The 23,260-nt window shown below is 37.7% G+C and overlaps 1 long non-coding RNA gene across 1 annotated transcript; it reads left to right on the top strand.

Annotated features, from left to right (window-relative positions):
• The first annotated feature begins 12,889 nt into the window (after window positions 1–12,889).
• On the top strand, window positions 12,890–17,380 carry LOC150059163 (uncharacterized). Its single transcript, XR_016536601.1, has 3 exons — window positions 12,890–13,126; window positions 17,154–17,246; window positions 17,342–17,380. It is a non-coding gene; the product is annotated as an uncharacterized LOC150059163 (long non-coding RNA).
• The last annotated feature ends 5,880 nt before the right edge of the window (window positions 17,381–23,260 follow it).

The raw sequence follows: 23,260 nt of genomic DNA, 5'->3' as shown, positions 1-23,260 counted from the left end.
ATTTCAGCCTGCTAATAACTTTGCTGAGTTCAAAACACCCCTGTAGCTTTTTTAAAGACTTTTCATACTATTTTTAAGTCTGAAATTGCTTCAAATATTTGTTACTTCAGAACAAAGAAAAGAAGAGAGATAAGAAAGAAGGAATGGGGCCGGGAGTTTGGCCTAGTGGTTAAAGTGCTTGCCTAGCATGCATGAAGACCCGGGTTCGATTCCTCGGTACCACATACATAGAAAAAAGCTGGAAGTGGTGCTGAGGCTCAAGTGGTAGAGCTCTAGCCTTGAGAAAGTCCAAGGACAGTGCTCAGGCCCTGAGCTCAAGCCCAGGACTGGCCAAAAAAAAAAAAAAAAGAAGGAATGGAAGAAGGAAGGAAGGAAGGAAGGAAGGAAGGAAGGAAGGAAGGAAGGAAGGAAGGAAGGAAGGAAGGAAGGAAGGAAAGGAAAGGAATTTCATTGAGGAGGAAAAGTAAAGAGAAGGTAGTTAAAGAGGGAATTCTAGAAAAATGAACAGAGGCATAAACCCATGCGGTTTATTCAAGTAACTCTAAGGCATGTATTTGAGTAACTACAAGGAGAGTACCTATGTTATTCCAGTATTTACAAGGAAGACAAATCAACCTATAGACACATTTAAGAAAAAAACTGGGATGTCAAGTAGAGGCCAGAAAGACAGAGAATAGCCAGGTGTGGTGGCTCATGCCTGTAATCCTATCTACTTAGGGGGATGAGATCTGAGGATTGTGGTTCAAAGCCAGCCGGGGCATGAAGACTGGAAGACTCATATCTCCAATTAACAGCTAGAAAACCGGAAGTGGCGCTGTGGCTCCGGGGGTAGGAGGGTTGCCTTGAGCTGAAGGGACACCGCCCAGACCCAGAGTTCAAGCCCAACTACCGGAAAAAAAAAAAAAAAAAAAAAGAAGCAACCCAACAGGCATGATACAAGAGAGGCCATATCCTAAGGGAATTGATAAATGAGGCTAAGATTTCTCACTGGCGTTTTGGTTTTGTTACAAGGCCTGTAGTTTCTGGAGACAAACAGATAAGATGAAGTTATGAGTATATAAAGACACTCCACGGTGTATTAATCAAAATATAGTAGATGCCAAGGATAACTCAAATGGTCTAATTCCTAAGGCAAAAATCACACTTCAACAAAATAAACACCAAGAAACAGGCATTCAAAAGGGTGATGTGGGAACAGAGGGGATGGGAGGAAATTGTAGTCCTCATACCCAATGTTTATCCTACAAAATTAAGAAATTGTGGGAAGGGATAGGGCTGGGAGAGAACGATGAAAAAGGTGACCATTGATTAAAATGCATTGTATTTATAATCTGCTTTGTTCAATGATAACTCTTTTGTACAACTCCTTTGCTCTTTCTGAAAGGGGGACATATCTTTCCTCTAGTGAATGACATGAAAATTATTTGATTACATTTGAATATTGGGAAAATCATTGGTATTCATATGGAGAAGGGATGTGGGACAGGTGAAGCTCAAGATTAAAATGACCAATAAGAGGTTTATTGGAATTTTCCAGTATAAAAATGTGTGACAGTAGGAAACCATAAAGCCCACCCAAACGTTTATTCAAACATGATTAAAATTGAGATTGAAATTGCAAAATACATACCATCGTGACATTTTATGAGAATTTCCAAGAGAAAGAAAAGATGATAGCTTGAGCACCCTTGAGATTCCAAAACACTAGGCAAGACTTTAGACTTTGTTATAAAAATACAGAAAAATGGAGGAATATTTACCAGCTCATTTCTGTGGGCAATTCCATAAAAACCATGATAAACTAGGAGAACTAATCAGATATATTAAACACCTAAGTGTATACTATATTATAAACACCTAAAATTGTGATAGCCATTCCTATCAAAGTGTCTCTTTTGAATATACATGTACATTTCCATTTCAATTATTGTAGAATGTGAAGACACATTCCATTTGACATGTCTTAATGATATTCCTTATTCTTTGCAATTGTCCTTTCTCCCACATTATGGTCAATATTGTAAATATAATGATATCTTTCATCACTTGAAACAGATATCCATGACAATTATGACATCAATGCTTGTTAAAATAATGCTCAAGCTCACTGGCACAGCAGTGTCAATTTTCAAAGCACCATTACCATCTAAGCACTATCTAAGATAGCAACTATCTTAGATGGGTAGTTAAGAATGACTGTTCTCCTTTTACAGCTATAAACAATATGGACTAGATACGTTAAAAATAATTGCATCCATAAAAAAGTACTTGTCCAAATTCTGAGATCTGGAGGAAAGTCCAGATCCTCTGGCTCTAATACTGGTATTCTTTCTGCTGCTCCACAATGACTCAGAATGAAACCTTGGTATGCAAAGACCATGAGAAGGAACATGGAGTGTATGTACCCTGTGTTTCCTGTTTGAGTCAGCCTGTTTACTCAGAAACAAATTTCACCTCCTCCAGTGCAAGAATATCATGACAGTTTAAGCCATGTATATTTCATACAAATGTGCTTGCTTCTTGTCCTGATTATACTGACTTGTCCTTCCACACTTCACATCTACCTCTTTCAGATTGTTCTCTGAAGTCCCTCATCTCCTGTCACAAAGGGAAAAAAAAGAGCTGCCCAATTAACCAAGGATTATGCAGCCTTCTACCTGTCCTACAGGAAGAATTAAGTTGGCCTAAGCCATTTCCCTCAATTCATAAACAAGCAGAGCAGACAGAAGTAGTATACTGCAGAATCTCTCAAAGGAACTTGTGAGGCACAACACCACAGAAGAGCAATACCTGTTCACTGTTCCACCAGGGTTTATTATCCAAGTGACTTAGCCAACAATACAAGTAATCCTCCGCATTCATGAGTTTCTTATTCAGGGATTAAGCCAACTGTAGATATTTTTAAATATCAAAACCAAAAAAAAACAACAAAAACAAAAATAGTACCAGTACCGAACAGTACCAATAACAAGACTAGTTTGTTGTTACTGTTACTTAGTTCAGAATAATATATATATATATAGCAATTAAGTTGCCATGGTATTATAATACTCCAGAGATGATTTAAAGTATATAGGAAGAGGTTACATGAAAATACTAGATGCCATTTTATAAAGAAATATGAAGATTTACAGACTTTGATAGTTGTAAGAGTCTTGGAGAAAAACAGCCTAGAAAGCATATGATAAATATATTCTCTAAGATAAAGACTTGTTAAAACTTTAAAAGTGGTAGGGAATTAATATTTGTATAGAGAAAGAATTTCAGATAGTTGAGGCGAAAATAATATTGAATAGGATATACAGTATTTCAGAAGAAACTTTTAAAAGAATGGGCGCCTACTTAAAGGCGAGAAGCAATAGCTATTTGTAGAGGAAGAAGTATTAAAGGAACCAGAGAAGGAAACAAAAGCAATATGAACAAAAGTGCTAGTCTGGAAAGTAGTGCGCATTCAACCATGCAGAATTGCAACTACTTCACAAAGGGCAAAAGGAACACTTTTCAAAGTGGAGCCACAATGCCTGCTACTGAAAGACAGCAAAATGATGGGGAACTCAAAAGATATCAAGCTATCTCAGCAGCTGAAATAAAACTCCAGACACGGCACTTCTCTCATATTTCACATAAATGTCAGACACTGTATATTTTATGTCCAGAGATGCCATTAAATTTAATGGCAATTTTACATGCACAAGGAGTCTGGAGTTTGGATACATGAAAATGAGGATTTGAATTGCTAATCCTAAAACCTGGTCAGGAAAGTCCCTGTATCCTTGGGAAAGTACTCTTGGGGATTTAAGCTGTTATTTTTTTTTCCCTTTGGTATGAGGTAGATTGCTATTGGTTTATTAGAATGTTCTCAGTTGGGCTTCATTTTAATATTCATTTAGTGTAGAAACTGACGAAATAGCACTGGAAATGAATCAGTAAAACATCTGGGAATAAATGAGGAAAATAAAATCAAAGGTAAATGATAGCAATACAATTAAAAACAAAGTACTTTGTCGGAAAAAATAGATCATTGTAAAAAAAAAAGATCAGAAAAATAAAAGACTTAAATAAGAACCATAAATAATCAGGTGGTCTTATTGTGCTGATCTGATAACCTTGATTAAATAAATGTTCAATACTAAGGAAGAAATACTGACCCCTTAAAAAGTGCACACACCAAAAAAAGTACAAACACATTTTAGTTTTCAGTATCATTAGACCTAGCCTTTATAAATACATTTATTATATCTGTATTTTCTAAATGTATATTATTAATTTGTGATGGGAAAATGACAAAATTAAAACATAGGTAAGCCAGGCACAGTGACTCATGCCTGTAATCCTAGCTACTCAGAAGACTGAGATCTGAGGCTCAAGGTTCAAAGCCAACCAGGCACAAAAGGACCTAAGAATCTTATCTCCAGTTAACCTCTAGAAAATGGAAAGTGGGGCTTGGCTCAAGAGTAGGGTGGTAGCCTTGAACTGAAGAGCTCAGGGACAGAGCCTAGGCCAAGTTTAAGCCCCATGTCCCCCCCCCACCCAAATATATAGATAGATAGATAGATAGATAGATAGATAGATAGATACAGAGAGAGAGAACGAGAGAGAGAGAGAGAGAGAGAGAGAGGTGTATGTAATCATTTTTCAATTAAAACTTCAAAAATGTAGCCATCAGACTTTATAAAAATTGTTCAACCCTTCTGGAAGCTCAGAATGCAGCACTACCTCTGCAGAGTTTATACCTTTGCAGATTTCCATGCAGCCTTCTATTGATCTTAAGGGATTAGGGCAAAACTTGCTATGTCAAGTTAGTACATTTAAATGCAATAAAGTTTAATGGTCAGCTCTAAATAAAAACAACTGTGCAACCAAAACTTTTTTCCAGAAAATATTCACATTGTAAAAACTTAATTTAAAAATGTTAAAAAAAACCCTGAATCACCATGACATGAGAAAAGGTATCAATGTTTGTGAAGTAATGCACCTTCTATCTGGTGAATATAATGTAACCCTTCTATTAATTACAATAAAAAATATATGGAAAAACCCTGAATCAAAGATAGAAAATTTAGATTTCAAGCTAGTTGCTGACGGCTTATGCCTGTTATCCTAGCTACTCAAGAAGCTTGAGACATGGCCTCCATTCCTCCATGTCTAATTAACCAGCAGAAAAGCTGAAGACTTGTCTCAAATGGTGAAATTCCAGCAATATGTGAAAAACTGACTGAAAGTGCAAAGCCCTAAAAAAAAGTGTAGATTCCAGTTCCTATCAACTATGATGATTAATAGTTTCAAGCATCAACTAGTCTAAGAAATGCCAGTTAGCTTTACACATGAAAAAAATGGAACCAGATAACTTATAAAAATAGGTGAGGTTGGAAATAACAGGGGGAAACAATGGAAAAGGTGGCATTGATCAAGATGCTTTGTACTCATAAATTGAATTGAAATCTGTTTTATGACTACTTGAAGATAATAATTTAAAAAAATTTTTTTTGTATTTTTTTTGCCAGTCCTGGGCTTGAGCTCAGGGCCTGAGCACTGTCCTTGGACTTTCTCAAGGCTAGAGCTCTACCACTTGAGCCTCAGCACCACTTCTGGCTTTTTTTTCTATGTATGTAGTACCAAGGAATCGAACCTGGGTCTTCGTGCATGCTAGGCAAGCGCTCTACCTCTAAGCCAAACTCCTGGCCCAATAACAAAAAATTTTTAAGCTATAATGTTTTCATATCTGTAGTTGTTTCATTGCTATAACTTACTTTCTATGACCATGCTTTGTTCCCATTGTCATATATTAATTGTATGAACTAAGAGGTTTCAATATAGTCTTATATATTTATAGTATAATTGTATAGATGGTATTCTGATAAAAAATTAGAAGCTTAGAATACCTCATTGTTTCTTAACTATTAAATTATACTTTTACTATGAATCACATTGGCATCTGAAATTAGGTCTTTAAACTTACTGAAACAGATAAAACTGTAGATTGAAGATCAGAAGCCTGTTTGTTGAAATCATCTAATTATTACTGTTCAGGCAAACAAAGAACCTAACATCCTCTGGAAGATGGGAAAATCTTGATTACAGTATCCTACAGCTAATCCCATCAACAGGCACTACTTCCTCATTCCTTAAATCTGTCTGTGACAATAAATGTTCAAATGTCATTTTTGGTTATTACTGTCCATTGAGTTTACTTGTAGATTTATAGGCACATTCTAATTGTTACAAATAAGGGAGATTATGCAGTCTATGTTTCTTTGGGTCTGGTTTACTTTGCTTAATATAGTCTTTTCCAAGACTTTCCATTTCCTTTTGAATGGGGCAATGCCATTCTTTCTGATGGAAGCATAGAATTCCATTATGTGTGTGTATTTGTTTGTGTGCATGTATGTATGTTTGTGTATAATATATTAGGTATATGACACTTTCTTGTTCCATTCATCCAGCGTTTTTTAGTTCTAACTCCCACATATGAGAGAAAATATATACCTTTTAATCTCTGAACCTGACTTAGATCAACATAATATTTTTCAGGTCCATCTATTTCCCTTCAAATAACTACTATTATTTGTCCATCAGGAAGAAAATTCCATTGTGCCTGTATATTTTTGATCCATTTGCTAGTTATAGAGAATCTTGCCTGTTTCTATCATTTGACTCTGCTGGACCGAGCAGCAGTGAACATAAGTGTCTAGATGCCTTTATCTTATCCTGACTTGCAAATACATTCTCAAAAGAAATATGACTGGACCATAGAGGTGTTCTATTTTCAGTAAAATGTGATAGAGTTTTAAGCAGTTTTGTTTGCTTTTTTATCCTCATTTCTAATTCCTTGCATAAAAGATTACAACTATTTTCTAGTTTTCTTATGTATATTCTTTTTCTTTTCATTTTATTTTTTATTATCAAGGTAATGTGTAGAGGGGTCACAGTTACATTTGCCAGATAGTAAGATGCATTACTTCTCACACATGACGAGGTTTTGAACACAAGGTCTTACATTTACTAGAAAAGCATCCCATCAATGAATCATGCCCCTAATTCCTTTTGCCTTTGTTATTCTTCAAACAGGGTTGTGTATACTCTTTTGTTTTAAAAAGCAATAGGTTTAGATTGCTCTGTAATAAAACTTTAAAAAGTGAAAAGAACCAATAAAGCAATACACAAAGCTATAGACGTTTTCTATGGATAATTCCTTGAGCGGAAATGCAGCAAAACAAATATTCAAGACAAGGATCGATTCCAGGAATATTGGATAAACTCTGGAAGGAAAGTAAAGATGACAGCAAGCTGAAACAAGGAATGTTGAGCAGACTTTGCGTTTAAGCAGTAGGTAAGAGGTAGAATCACTTGCTGTGATGGGAAGCACTTGTGGAGGGAAGCAACTGAGAGGACAGACATGATGGCTGATTATCAGAATGCTGCATATGGACCAAAGTCTTCTGTCAACTAATTAAAGCCATAATCGCCTTCATTTTAGAAAAATGGCTCCATTTATTCACTTAGGATACATGTATTTAGACCCAAAGGCATTTCTTACTGTGTTCTGCTTGACATTATGTAGCACCCCTTCCCCTGCTACAATAGACAGGCTTAGAGGAGGTGCCTCTGAGCTAGAACTCCTGATGAAAACTGGGTTCCCATCTCTGCCTTGCTGCAGTGCTGTCTCTTAATGGATAGAAATGTAATATTCATTCAAAAGAATTCAGACGTCAATCATTCTAATGATCAGGGAACTTCTTCCTTCGATGCATAATAGAACAAAAAGATTGATTTTCATTAGAAATGACTTTCAACATTTTTTTACTCCTATATTAAAAAATGAAGTTGTTCTAAGTCTTCCAAGGGACAGATATTTCTCATCTGCTTGACAACAGTAAGTACGTTTTTATATTGTTTTCTTCTTTTCACTGACGTAGTCGATTTATATATCCATTATCTGGTGAAATTTAGAAACCTAAAATTGCCTTCAATTTGAGCAACTCCTTGCTTCTCAGCAAAATGTCACTTTGAAAGGTACATTTAGTATGCTAGGATATTGTGCAGCAAATTTTTCCTGAGATGGGTTGTGGAAGAAATGAGGAGTAGATGGTCTTCAATAATATTATCTTACTTTTCATTTATAATCACAATGATTTAGAAATGGTTACTTAATGTTGTCTGTGTATCAACAAAAGGGTAAAAAGTTTCATCAGAATAAGCCAGTATCTACAGACCTTGCATTTACAGGCTATTAAAAAGTAGGTGAGTCATCCAGTTCTCACAGCCACTTTTGATGGAGTAGATTTGCCTTATACTGTTAAGATAGATCCTTGCTACAATTTGAAGCCAATGTACGTAAGTTCCGAAAGAATAGAGTTAGAAGGTCTCATAGAAAACAGAGGACCCCTGTGTTAGAACTTCACATTCTCCCATCTGCAGAGATACATACAAGGACAGGCAAGTAACACAAATCAGTGATCCACATGGAGGCCAAAGGAACTACACCTGGGAGAGAATCTCCAAGCTGCCTTGCCCCATTCCACTAGTGATCTAGCTACAGAAAGTGAGTCGTTCGTGGTGATGCACAGTAACGTTTTAGGTGTTGAATGGATGAATAAATAGTTGCATTGACATCTAGGCAACCAACAGTTTCTCTACTATCACAGACACAGGTGGTAGTGAGAAATCTCTCAAAGACATAAAGAGGAACTACCCAACTTCCTCAAGCATAAAAGACATCTATTCACTCTCACAAAAAAAATCCAGATACCACTGTTTCCAGATGACAACTGAAGGCAGGAACCCCAAAGCTACCGTCCGACCTGGCTTCTCCTTGTCTCCCAGCTGTACTCCCTGCTCAGTGGCTTCATTCTCATGCTCTACAAGGTGATCTCTGGAAGTCTAGATCAACCTTGGCTTTGATGTTACAAGTTCAAGAAGAAAACTTGTAAACTTTTCCAGAATACTACCACGAACTTCACTGAATTACTGACTTTATCTGGGTAATGTGATCAGTCTTCAATCAATCATTCTGGCTGTTCTCATTGGCCCAGTCTATATGACACTTGCACACAAGTCAGTTGAGTTCAACACCACCAGACACAAGTGGAACAAGAACGACCTCAGGATACTTCCTTTTTCCAAGAGAGATATCCATCTCTCTTGTGTTGTTTTTTGTTTGTTTGTTTGTTAATGGTTGTCTGTAACAGTATCTGGACCACTAGAACTTTCACTTCAGGAAAACAGCTATTTCCACTTCTTGTCTTAAAATTTAAAAATCTCTGAACAAAGGTGGAAAAAGAAAAGATGGAATCAGCAAGCAATACATAGACTGAGAACCTCAGTGACTGAACACCAAAGCATCAAAATTTTCATCAGCTGGCTTCTGTTTCTATCATCATAGCAATATGAGAGGGACAAGAAGTAGGGCCTCCTTGCAGGAATTGTGCAGCCTTGGGCCTCTTCCCTGGAATCTCTTCCTCCACCATCCTATTCTAAGACCAAGACTAAGACTTTGCCATTCCTCAGGCCAGTGCATCTCTCATTCTCAAGATAAAGTTTTACTGTGTTCTCCATTTGTCTTCCACTAACACAGGGAGGCCCACAAGAAGTGCTGGGGAAGAGATTGGCATAGAACTTCTCTTAGATTTTTTTGAGGGCTGGCCAGCCAGGTTCAGCCACCGCTAACTGTGTTTGTAATTTCAGGCTCTCCCTTTCCCTAGATAACTCCTACAACATCCATTTAAACATGGGCTTTTCTGCTAATTTGTTTTTCAGCCTGTGTTAGCTCTTAGGCAGGGCTAAAGTTTCCCTTTCAAAACTTCCTCAGCTATAACCAGAGAGGGAAACATGGAGAATATGATTGTTCCCATGGTAACAATATAAATCAAGAGAAGATGGCTTCAAAATATGAGGTGATGTGGAGAAGATTGCACTAAGGTATAGAAGTCAGAGCAGTCCCACTGTCAGAGGCTCCTATTGTCTCTTTACTGCTCAGCTATTGGGGGAAAACTCTAAATGTTAAGTCAGGATTATACCAAGGCATCCTCAGGCTGCAGCCTAATGTTTATTCATTTATCTGACAAAAAAAGGAAATGTTGCCCCTCTGTAAGGTTTTTCTATCAGTAAACACAAATCCTAGACGTACACAATCGCCAATCACAGATGACACTGACATACATGTGTATATACAAGTGTATGCTTTTAATTTTGTTTCCAGACTTGACTTTGATTGCTTCCTTACTTTTCTGAAGTTCATGACTTCTAGTTCTTTGTCACAATTTTCTGAGCCAGGTAAACTTCTTAGGAGATATATAAAAGTTCTTTCAAATTATGTAATAAAGTAGAAAACTAAAACATAAAGTGTGAGGTCAAAAGTAAATATATACTTGGATGTGTAAAAGCATTTAGTTTCTTCTTCTTCCAGGTTAAAATGGATCTTCCTCACCAGCCTTCACTTTATTAGATATTCGAGAGAAAAGGTAAAAGTCAATTTTATCTATTAAACTTGGACCAATTCCATCAATTAAACCAACTTGGTCAAGGGTGAGACACCTTCTGGATATTTATGTCATGATTTGCACAGGGAGATGGCTGTGGGAAACCTATGAGAACCATGGAGAAGCATACATGTCTATATCATCATATACCAAAAGCTTAAAGGGCCTTCCACGGCACATTCTCCACCCTTGTTTCGCTAACTCTCCTGTCTCTTACACATAGCCTTTTCTTTCCCTCAGTGGCAGGGGACTGTTGAGGAGATGAGGAAGAGGTTCCACATAACTGCTGGTGCCACAGAGAGTAGGGCCTATGCTACCACACATAGATCCCTGTGCTTCCCTCTGAATCCCCCCCGCCAATATCAACAGTCATGTCCATGAGCTACATGCTAATGAATAATCTTATTGGCCTCAAATAATAAATTCTACAGTGGGCCCTCTCACTGGGACCACTGTTCCGTTATTCTTTTTTGTGAACCTCCTGAGCAATTGCTGGTACTTTGACTACCCTAAAGGTCCCTCCCATAATTCCCTACGAGCCCAAGGTGAAAAGGTGGAGGGAGAGTCTTCAGCGCTCGAGTCACTTCCCACTCCAGAGATAGCCCTCCCAGTGAGAGCACATGCCCCTTCAGCTTCCTACTGCATTCCTTCACAGCATCCCTCGCAGGTAAACTAAAAGCACTTCATTTGGCCCATCCTGCATCCCATCTATTACAGCTCTTAAGGCCACCCAGAAGGAGAAAGTCAGAGAATATGTGTCTCAACTCCTGTTCTATATAACTTCCATTCTTCTGCCAGTCAAGCAGGAGGAAGAGGAGTGGTGATGCTATCTTCTTCAAACCAGAATGTTCTGTATATCTTCCTTATTTTCAAGGTAGAATTTTCTGTCCCACTTTCTCTGGCTCTGTGATGTCAGTCAGCTACAAAAAAAGTAAGTATATGATATAGAAGGACAGGGAATCAAAAGCACACATTAAAACATTACAATGTATTTCCCCACTTAGATTTGTATGCTTGCACCAAAGAGGGGTCATGCTATCCCAGATATCTTTGGCCCTGCATGTGAGGTTGTTTCCCTTAGGACTTGGCCTGGTTTTTCTGGCCCATCTGATACAAAGTCACATGTAGAGTCATGGATAAAAGAGGTATGTACAACATCTCTGATTGAACCCCATGGCATTTTCACATCCTTTGTCCATAGATGCTAAAGGAAGCCCTTGGCTGACCCATGCTGGACCAGGACTGCCTTAGAAGAGAGATATTTAGAAACTACTAAAGGAAAACCAATGAGACTTTCTAATGTAATTAGAGCTGGAGAAAAAAAATAAGCAAGTGTTTTGGGAAATAAAAAGGTGATCATCCCTCCGAAGCATCTCTGCTGAGCATAAATATTTATGGATTTGTCTATTGACGGGGAACTCTAGCTCCTGATTGCATTCTGGCCTGTGTAGTCTAGAAATACTTCTCTCGAATTCATATTGTTGAGTACAAAGTCATTAAGCATTATGTCATGAACAGCTGTTGCCTGAAGACCTCTCCTAGTGTTATATAGAAAAGGTCTCATACTGTGCCAAGGGAGGAAATTCATTTAAGTGGGGACTTCAATCAGGAAACGATTATTTCTGCCAAAGGGTCTTTAACTTTGCTCTAACAGCACTGCTGTGGACAAAGGCCATAAAATCATACGTTAAGCCCAGAACAAGAACAATAATCATCATAGAGTCGACCCTGAAGTCACTCACAGGGATATTATTACCCTCCCATCTCTTGGGTTTTATCAGATTCAGCAGGCCATATGCATGTAACCCCATCTCCCTCTACTTCCCTACTTCTGATCTTTACTTCAGAGGCACATCTTACTAGAAATGCAGATCCATCCCACACCATACCTGCTAACTCCTTGCCTGGCTTTGGACCAAGAGTCCATCAGCACCTAAGCACCTACCTTCCTGGTCCTGCTTCAGTAACTTTGTGGACAAGCCCATCGTTCCTAATAGCTGCTGATTTAAGGTTCATGTAACCATTTGGAACACATGGAGAAAAAGAAGAAAGCAGATTAAGGAAGGCCAAGAGAGCTTGGTCTTGATAGTTCTGTTATATGGTCCAGTATTCTGCACCCATTCCAATGGTTCTGTATACCAAACACTTCAGTCCTTGCTTAGGAATAGGACTGTGTAGTGTCCATTTTAATGAGTGATGTATTCATTGGATACTCAACAACATGTGTATAAATGCAACCTGCTCAAGGGTAACTTATTCATGCTCCTGGATATTCACACTCCAAAAAAATGGGACTCCAAAATAAAAGAATTGTTAATGTTTATGTCATGTGGCCGCATCACAATTAGGCTTAGAGACTCCATGGTAGAGGAAGGTTTACTGCTTTCATGAATGGGTTCAGAAGAGTGAAGTTGGTTGAGAAAGTAGAAAACAACTCTGTAGACTCATCCTTGTAGCCTGTGTCTGGTCTTTCCTCTTTCTCTCCAGGACATTCCATCATTATTTCCTCCATCTACAGGATCTCTCTTCTGTTCATACTTGCCTACCTCCCATGATTCTGTTGTCAGCCTTGCTGGAACAACTCTCGAGGACTATAGAAGTGAATTGCCATGTGCTGATCCTGCATTTCCAGACCTCAGACAAAACTGGTGGGTAAATGTATGCCCAGACTCTGCCAACCCTATTCCTACTGCTTGACCAGCCCAGATCTGGCTTATAATTTGTTCAGGATTCTACTGGTCATTGCAATCTGGAAGAAGGCCATTCCTTTAACATTTTCTCATTATTCAAAGAAGAAAAAATATTATTTGTGGGGGTGAGAGGGAGGGAAATGGGGACCAAGACATGAGAAAGGGTATCAATATATGTGAAGTAATGCACCTTCTATTTGGCAAATGTAATGTAACCCTTCTATTAATTACAATAAAAATATATGGAAAAAATATTATTTGCATGTTAATGGAAAATGCCTATGATTTGCTTTTATGTACTGGGTAATGGTTTTTCTGAGATAGTCCTTTTGCTTTTGAGATAGTTTATGTTACAGGATTCATAATCCAAAGGTTAAAAAAACAGTCAATGGATTGTCTTCAATGCACCTATCTATCAATTAAAGAAAGCATATCTGGTATGTTATATAAGTCTTGTCAGTACTACGACTGTACATGTATATACAGACAGTATGTTAATGTATGCATGTATCCTGAGCCACTGAACATATGCAAATAGATGACAGATAGTTAACATTTTGCTGTTGGTTTTATCACTGAAAAATCAAACTAGAGTCTCAGTAAGAACTATTGGAAAGAGGACTTCAATCACAGAAAACATGATCTGACTTCATTGACTAGAAGGATGATCAATTTCTGCTGTTCCACATATTGATCAATAACAAAACAAAGCTAGTTTTCTGTCTGGGAGAGGAAGCAGAACTGCTGAGTTAAAAAAAAAAGCAACAACAAAAAAAAAACCCATAATAAGCAGCTACTATGTGAAGTTACTTCTTTTCTCTTCTTTTCCCCTTAAGGTTTATCTCATGTTGCTACTGTATCTGACTTTGGTATATTGTATACATGTTTATTTGTTTATTTGAAAAAAGGAAAGAAAGGGGAAAACAGGATGAGTGGAGGAGTGGAGGGAAGGAAAGCGGGAGAAAAACATGGGAAGGGTTAACAATATTCAAGAAGTAATGTATCCACTACCTGATGAATGTAACTAACCGTTCTGTATATCACCACAAAAATAAGATAAAATTTAAAAAATAGTAAGCAGTGCCAAAGATATCTTCTAATTCCTTACAGACACAGCCACCCTCAATTATTGTTCTATATTAGGGAAAGAAAAATATGAAGGGAGCATATAATTATGAAAACATAGTTCTCTGAAATATTTTCCTTTCCAAATATATTTTAAACTAAAGAATCTTTAAAAAAAAAAAAAAAGCAGGGTTACCGAGGGGGAAACAAAACTTCTATAGACTATCTGGGGGTTGGATAAAGGAAAAGGAATATTTTTCTTGAGAACATTTCTTTGTATTCTTTTTGGCGGCTGGAAAACATACGTGATGGAGCAAAGACATAAGTGAGTCAACAGGGGATTTAGGTCTAATCAGATGAAGGGAAAAGCCAAATTGTCTCTGGAGTAGAGAAAATGGGGAAAGCAGTTTTATAGAGCACATTGGGAGAATATTATTTACTTCCCTCTGGAACACTGATAAGCCTGCAGGTAATGAAATTTTTATTGCAATATTTACTACAAATTGGCTTTGTTTTCTGCATCTATATTTTGGCTCTGTGGCAACTCTTTGCTGAGTCGTCCTGTGGCCTTCATGGCTGTCCCCAGTGCCATTCTCTCCTCTATTATTTCACTTCCTACACAAACCCCACTCCTTGGTCAGCAGGTTTCTTCAGCTGGAACTCTGAAGTCTTCCCTGACTCTCTGGATGTCCTCCTTGCTTGCTTGTTGTTGACATCAGAGTTTGACACTGAAGCAGGCCCCTCCTCCTTTCCCATACAGCACAGTGATCTTAGTGGGCTGAGGCAAAGCACCTCCATCCACTATTCCGACCATCCAATCTGCATGCGCTGTCCTGCTGACAATCGACCCAACGTGTCTAAAGCCAAATCCATTGTCTCTTTTCTATACCAGTTCCTTCTACATTCGAGACTTCCTTGAATGGCATCTCACGCTCAAAGCTCTCCATCAACTCCCACATCACATCAATTGCTTCTGCTGACTCTCAGGTCTGATTCCTCATTCCTCTACCCACACAGTGCTTCAGAATCTCATTACTCTTCGCCTAGCCTTCTGGGAAAATGATCCCATTGATCTCTGTGCCTTCGCTCACTCCAGTCCATCCCACACACAGCTACTAGATTAATCCTCCTGCAGCACAACCCCAATCATCCTGTCCACCCCCAGTCATAAAATGTTTAAATACCTCACTGTCTATGGCATGAATCATAACTATTTCATCTTGCCACTCAAGTAACTTTTCAAACGAACTCAAACTCATCTGTTATCCTGTCTATCATCTAACTAAACCTGCGTGATAGAGATCTAAAATTGGGCTCTTGCCTGGAAGTGTAAGTCTGCATATTATTCCTGACGAGGGGAGAAGGAAGATCAAAAAGTAGCCCAAAGCAAAGAATACTTTCCAAGACAAGTCCTGCTCATTGCACCTAACATTCCACAGCTCATTATTCTATAAATAGTAGATATTCTGTGAATTTTTGCTAAGCAACTTGCTTTCCCTGCATTTTAAGCCAGGATTTTACATTTGGGAAAAATCTCAGCTAAAGATGTTTTATTTTACCTTTCTAAATCAATGTAGCTTATTATTGTGTTTGCTGTTGTTGTGGTTGTGGTTGCTAATACATACTTTGTCACAAATACAGTCCTCTGACTAGGCCTCGCCTGTATTTTTTTTTAAGTTTCCAAGAACATTAAACTATTTATTTATTGTATACTTTCACACATTCTTGCAGAAGAAGATTTTTCTTGTATGGTCTCCACTTTATTGCAGTTTCTCCTAATAGGTTTAGTGGGTTACTAAAGCTGTTAGTGGTAAACTGCCACAATTTTGTTTGTACTGACTCCAATGCCCAGCTAATCTATTTTTATATATATTTTTATTGTAATTAATAGAAGGGTTACATTATATTCACCAGATAGCGGGTGCATTACTTACATACATTGATACCCTTTCTCATGTCTTGGTTCCCCATTTCCCTCCCACCACCCCCACCCCTCATCTTGTTTCCTCCTTTCCCTATCTGATTTCAAATAACCAAATATGCATATATACAATATATTTGATAACAAGGTGAAATATGTAACAATATGAGATAGCCAAGGGACAGCAAAAGAGATGAGAGATAACATAGTACATTAATGACAACAATCACTCATTATATGCCTTTTGTTTCTATAGCCTGGAGGTCCTTTCATTTAGTGTCATACTGTATGGCCTCTTTCTTTCTTTCTTTCTTTCTTTCTTTCTTTCTTTCTTTCTTCCTTCCTTCTTTCTTTTTTTTTTTTACTGTTCGCCTGTATTTTTAAGGGGAAGAAAAGTTAACTTTTAATGATGTTATGTTCATAACAGCAATCCCTTTCTATTTCATTTTCATTAACAATGAAATGTCTACAGATTGAAGCTATCTAATCTTACTGTGGATATTCAGACTCCCATACATGTGACTATGGTATAAAAATAATAGAAAATAAATAGTTAACTTATGAAATCAAGTATCTACAGACAGATGAATGAAAAAAATTCAGTATGGTATATGATGGACTGTTAGTCTATCATAAGAAGAGAAAGAAATCTTGACATTGAAAATATCTAGGAGACAACTGAATGGAAAATAGCATGTAATATTACTTATATGTGGAATCATTTGTTTTAAAAAAGCATAACAAAAGAAGATTGTGTTGTTTTCAAAGAGCTGAAGGACAGTAGAAATGGGAAGCGCTGATCAAAGTGTAGAAATTTTCAATTATAAGATGAGCATTTCTTGGATTCTAGTGCATAGTGTGCCTATAGATGTGTTATTAATTTATGATCATCACTACGTATTGTATACTGATAACAAGCTATTGTACTACAGAAAATGTTTTTCCACTATGTTTGAAAATACCCCCTAAATAATGTAAATATTTTTTCTGATGAAATAGACACTGGAGACTGCCCTTTCCACTATGTGAGGATGGGGAGAAGCCCCTGCCTAGGAAGCAAGAAACAGGCCCTCACCAGACACGCCTCTGCAGGTACCTTGGGTTTGGACTTCTCATCCTCAAGAACTAGGAGCATTAAATTTCTGTTGCTTTTGAATCAATAAGTGTTTGGCATTTTGTCATTGCAGCCCAAATGGAGAGAGAAAAATGCTATTCTTATTCTACAGGTGAGTTTTGTGGCTTGAAAGTTGGCATACTCTTGCTTGCTTCCCTACAGGATATCAATGCTAGTGTATCACCAGACCACAAATAGTATTCCCACACAATATCTGTGTCTCTCCACAGCTGTAAACATCTAATAGTAGCTACCAATTTCCCTAAGCAGTGAATGCCACAGCCTCCATGGAAATAGCACCTGAAATAAAAATCAAAACTCTAAGTTTTCAACTTTCAGCTTTCTCAAAAAGTTCATAAGGGACTGAGACCATTCTTTTCACAAACATTAGAAAAGGAAGAAGAAAAGGGAGGAGGAGGAGGGAAGGAGGAGGGGGAGGAAGAAAGAGGAGGAGGAAGAGGAAGGCAAGGAAGACAAGGAACAAGAAAGAAGAAACTATAGATTTGTAAGGATGCCCTACTTGGCCAAATTTAATTAAACATTTTGGGGCTTTCTTCTCTCCTAACCTTATTTATCCTTGGACTCTAATGTTAGAAAGTTAACAAAAAGGGCCAAGGATATTAGATTGCTCTCCATTTTCACAAAAAGAGAAGAGAGCGGTGGAAAAGAAAGAGGAAACAACAGGGTAGGAATAAAGAAAGGAAGAAAGTGGACAGTGAACCTGAAGGATTTTTCTTGCCAGTACTATTTTTACTGTCCTTGGCTGTGTGTTACACACTAATGTGAAAATGTGCTTTGGTCACAGGAGAGCATTGACCTTCTTCCATAAAGGTCTGAAGCCAACGGAAACAAAGCTGACTGTGACTGCTTGGCTATACACAGGACAAACAGACCCTCATGGAGAAAATTAATTTTTTTCAAACATGTGTTGTTCCACAAATAACTGCCATTTATGGACATAGAATGATTCTAAACATCAGGATCTGTCAGCTGCCCAAGAACATGTCCAGATCTCTTCCTTTGTTTCTGCCTTTGGTCTGCGTCTCCATCCCAAGCCAGTAATGAAGAATCTGCACCCTCTCATTTACCATTCAAATGGTTACTATTTCCAGGGCATCACAAGACTTATCTTTATCTAGTATTTGTCTACGAAACGCATCATCGTCCTTCTTAGGACCTAGCTTGGCATTCCCAGAGCTTGGAGAGAAATGTCTTCTGCCAAGAAACTATTCCAGAAACAGGCTTCTAGATATGCTCTGACCATTTGTGTTATGAGCAATCTACTCACCTTTCAGTGAAAAGTTTGTGCCAAATAGCATGGATATACATTTTTAAATTAATAAAGAACATCCAAACAATAAGGACCTTAGTGACAATGAATGAGTACTAGTCTACAGATAACAGTTATATAATTGTAGCAAGGAAAGAATGCTTAAATGTGGTATGAAACTAAATGAGTGAATAGGTGTCAAGGGCTGTGCATGTATACATCTGTTTCTGGGATCTGGAATGATTAGAGATGGTGAGATCCTTTTTTCAAAACAAAGAGATTCTTTAACCTTGATTTGCTTTAATCTATGCACCCTAGATCTGACTGCTGTTATTAACACATTGAGAGAATCAGGTATTTGTTAAAACCCCCTAGCTTTCTAGCATATGAAACTTTGTGATATATATACATATGCACACATATCAACTATTAACATATTAACTAAAGTATGGCATGTGCAAGGAAGAATTCCAATGGTGTAACCCCTTTGAATGACTAACTTATTTTCTAACAAAATGAATGTCAGGATACTGAAGCTCAAGTTGTCAGAGGACAGTGAGGTCAAGGGGAGGAGAAGTAGATGAATGAAGAGAGGAAGGATGAAAGAATAAAGCCAAAATATGCACTATGTAAATGTGAAAATGGAACTAGGAAAGTGGAAGGGATGTATGAGGATGAGAGAGAGCTAGGGGAAAATGATGAACAGGGTACAGTGATCAAGATACATTGTACTCACAAACTGGCATGATGCATTGGAATCTTTTTGTACCACTACTTAGAGACAACTTTTTAAAAAGCAACCATATATGATATTGGTTTTCTCATTTCAATCCTTCCTCTTTTTTCTTGCCAGAGCTGTGGACTTGAAGGCCATTTCCTGCCAATCACGCTTGGACCCAGAGCCTGTTTGCCTCTCACCACAGCTAGCAAAGGCTGGCACAGTCTTCTTTTCCCTCTGTGGCCTTCATTGTCTCCTGCATCATCTGAGATTTTACAGTCCTCTCCTTGTAGTCAATCTGTCTGAACTTCCTTCCCCCTCCACCTTGAATTGTGTTCAGACCGGAGGAGAGCAAGCATCAGCCTTTTCAAGAAGACACCAATACAATAAATATGCAATAAATAAAAAATAAGCTTACAACTGCATTGTATTCGAATCCTCAAGTCCTTTTGTTAACTTGCTAGTTATATCTGCTGGAAAAAGAAAAATCTGGCATTCTACTTTTCCTACAGAAAAAGAAGAATGCCATACAATACAGACAATATGGGAGGTTATTAGAAGGCATAGGTGTGAAATCTATCATGTTAGCTAATCTACAATTAAGTAACCAATACATATGTATACACGCATGCATATATATAATGCACCTACTTGGCTTTCTAGTACCTCAGTGTCCTAGACCCCACTGTTTGTCTTTACCGATATGCATGTGTACCAGCCCTCCAAAACATTCATTATATGAATGCCCATGTAAATACTTTGCACTCTTCTGCCTCTTCAAATGCAATGTCAAGTGACCAAAAGGTCTATTGAACTGCAGCTTACACTGATGAATTCATAAAGGCCAGAATATTAAGAATATAATGAAGATGTCATCACTAGCAAATGAGGATTTTAAGTGACATTTGGAATCTAAATAAAAACAGCATTGTTTAAGGACCTGGGGAGGGAAACCTGCTGGTCCTGTGATTGTCATGGCTGATATTAAAAACCATGCTATGCAGCCCCCACAACTGTGGCTGTCTTTAAAGGGTCCAATTTAAGATTTGCTTCAGTAGCTATAATTTAAGAATAAGAGCCTTGGGAGTTGAAACTGAGCATTCCACAATCATATAAGCAAGATTTCTATCCCCATGGCAGTACCGTTGGGCTCTTGCCACCACTTTTCGACTCTCTGTCATCTTTTTGCAATTAGAGAGCAGACCAAGTAGAAGGAAATGATCACCCACAAGCCCTATCTGAAAACTGCCAACTCTGAGCCTCTAGGTTAGCTTTCAGAGCTTTCATCCCTGGAGACTGACTGGTAACTGGGCATTTCCAAGCACTGGTTGAAGCTCATTAGCCCTAAAGTGGTCCTGTAGTTCCATTTTATCCACCCCATTTCACAGATGGCCGAATTAAGGTCCAATGAGGTTCAATTGCTGGCACAGTCCTGCAGCTACTGAATTGCAAGATCTTTCAGCTGGAGATTAAAGATTTCCCCTTTAAAACCAGAAGCCATTTTCTCTCCCTCAACAAAATATTCTGAGAGAATTACAGAGTTGAGTGAGGGGAAACGTAGTCTGTAGTTTAGTGTTCTGCACAAAACACTGTAGATTCTACTTGAGATTTGGGAATCTAAAGCTTTTGGTGAAATTATAGAAAATAGATTCCTCTGGCATTGCTTAGCTCTAGGAGTAAAGTCTATTTTTCTTATTCTCTAAAAATCCCATTTTTCTTGAATACTTCACATCAAAATAATATTTTGTATGCCTTTGGTACTTACCCACTATTATTGCAGTCTTTCCATGATGGAACATGGCAGGAGTTTGGAGTGGGGAATTTGGGCCACTATTAGAATTTTAAGTACTGTTTAGAACAACAAACAGGGATTTGTCTGTTTTCATACTAGCAATGACAAACTGGATGTTATTACAAATAACCCATCATTTGGTCTTATCAAGTACCTGGCTACAAAATAAAGTTCTAATAGTTAAGTGAGGTGATATGTGTGAAGGATTTAATAGCCTATCTGGAATATATTAAATGTCTATTATGTGTTAACTATTATTTTTATTAAGTAATATCTATTTTTAGTAACCTTTAACATGAGGGAAGAGTTAATCAAGCTAGTTAAGGCCCACTGCAGGTCTAGCACTGATTTGTTTCTATGACTCCCCTTCTTCCTGTTTCTAACAGGAAGTGGGAACTGATATTTATCTAGCCTTTTCAAAGTTATAGAAAGAATTGAACGTTGATTGTTTTCAGGTACATTTGAAAGCAAATCCATGATGGCAGGTATAATTTCTTGGGTGTCTCTCCTCATCACCTCGTTTGTCTGATTGCCTTCATGTGTACACAAGACATGATACTGACAATGAAGCAAACTCTGGCTTAAGATACCACAAGTTCAATCCCAAGCCACACACTGACTAGATTCCTCCTAGAGATTTACTGTCCCAAACTTTCCAGTGGGTCTCTTTAAGCCGGTAACCATTAACATTCCTACAACAGTTGAATCAGGACTGAAGCTCAGATATTCCAGCATTTAAATCTGGGCAATACAACGTGTTTTCTCCTATTGATATCTACTTGCATTTTACACAGGGAAAACTTGAACCAAGTCTCTAAGCATGGTTCAAATATATAGTACTCTCACTTTTCCATGAGGACTATGCACCAAGACCTCCAATGTGAGCCTTAACCTTCAAGTACTTGCATATTTGTATTTATCATCTACTGTCCAGTGTATCTATCTATATCTATATATCTTCTATCTAATGTTCTTCCTAGATGTGCATGTGGATAATAAATATTCATTGGAAAATTAGGTAGAGTGAGAGATTGACAATAGTAATTAATAATATAGAACAATCTCAGTAGTATCAAAGTTTCATGAATGTAGTCACTCTACTACCATGGCCATATGAATGGAATATACAGTAAAGACACTGTAGACAAAAGGATGGTTCATACCTCAGAGAGGACAGAGTAGAATGGCAAAAAAAAATTCATCAAGCTACTCACAATGGTTATTCAAAACATACACATTGACCAGGAATATAGCCTAGTGGCAAAGGGCTCACCTCTCACGCACAAAGCCCTGGGTTCGATTCCTTGGTACCACATACAAAGAAAAAGCTGGAAGTGACGCTGTGGCTCAAGTGGCAAAGTGCTAGCCTTGAGCAAAAAGTGTCCAAAGACAGTGCCCAGGCTCTGAGTTCAGGCCCCACAACTGGCCAAAAAAAGTCCATTGTTTATTTCTGAAATTTTCCATTTAATGTTTTGGGATTGTAGTTGACTACAGGTAACTAAGTCAAGAGAAAGAGAAATTAAAGATAAGAAAAGGACTACTGTATGCATACATAATTTGCTGAATGGATCAGGATGAATGGAAGCCAAATTACAGGGAAAAAATGTTGGACCATAAATGAAGAAGAGGGATTGCTAAGCACAACTGATCATAGGAAAAAGAGCTTTCCACACATACTTAATTATGCTGAAATGAAATGCAGAGATACCAGAACCTATTGAGCACATAATATTTTTCCAAAAAACAATTAAATGGCTTAATTATAAAATAAAGCAGAGATAAAAATAGAAGTGTTAACAACAAAAAAATCATTTGCACATCAGAATATAAAAGCTGAGCACTGATAACACTGGGAGATTTGATGAAATAAGTACCTCTAAATATAATACAACCCACAGCTGTAATTCAGCTGACTCACAAACCTGTAGTATTGTCAAGTCACACACCAGGAACGGTGGTGCTACTGGTGATGCGATTTTCTAAAATGAACAAATCTTGATTATATACTGAATAAACTAAAGATGTAATAGTCTCTGGATTCATATAGTAACCACATTCTTAGAAAATTCAGCATGCTAAAACTATGTCAAAAAGTTGAGAGAATCATCATTAGTTCCTAGGCTTACATAATGACAAATACACTTTGTTCATCTATTGAATTTGTCGGAGAACATTCAAAAGCTCAGTAGGTACAAACTCAGTAGAACAATTT

Source organism: Megascapheus bottae, chromosome 9 (assembly GCF_031878675.1).
Source record: "Megascapheus bottae isolate mThoBot1 chromosome 9, mThoBot2.hap1, whole genome shotgun sequence".
Lineage (NCBI taxonomy): Eukaryota > Metazoa > Chordata > Mammalia > Rodentia > Geomyidae > Megascapheus > Megascapheus bottae.
The sequence above is the reverse complement of the archived record's forward strand: the minus strand, read 5'-3'. Positions and strand labels throughout refer to the sequence as shown.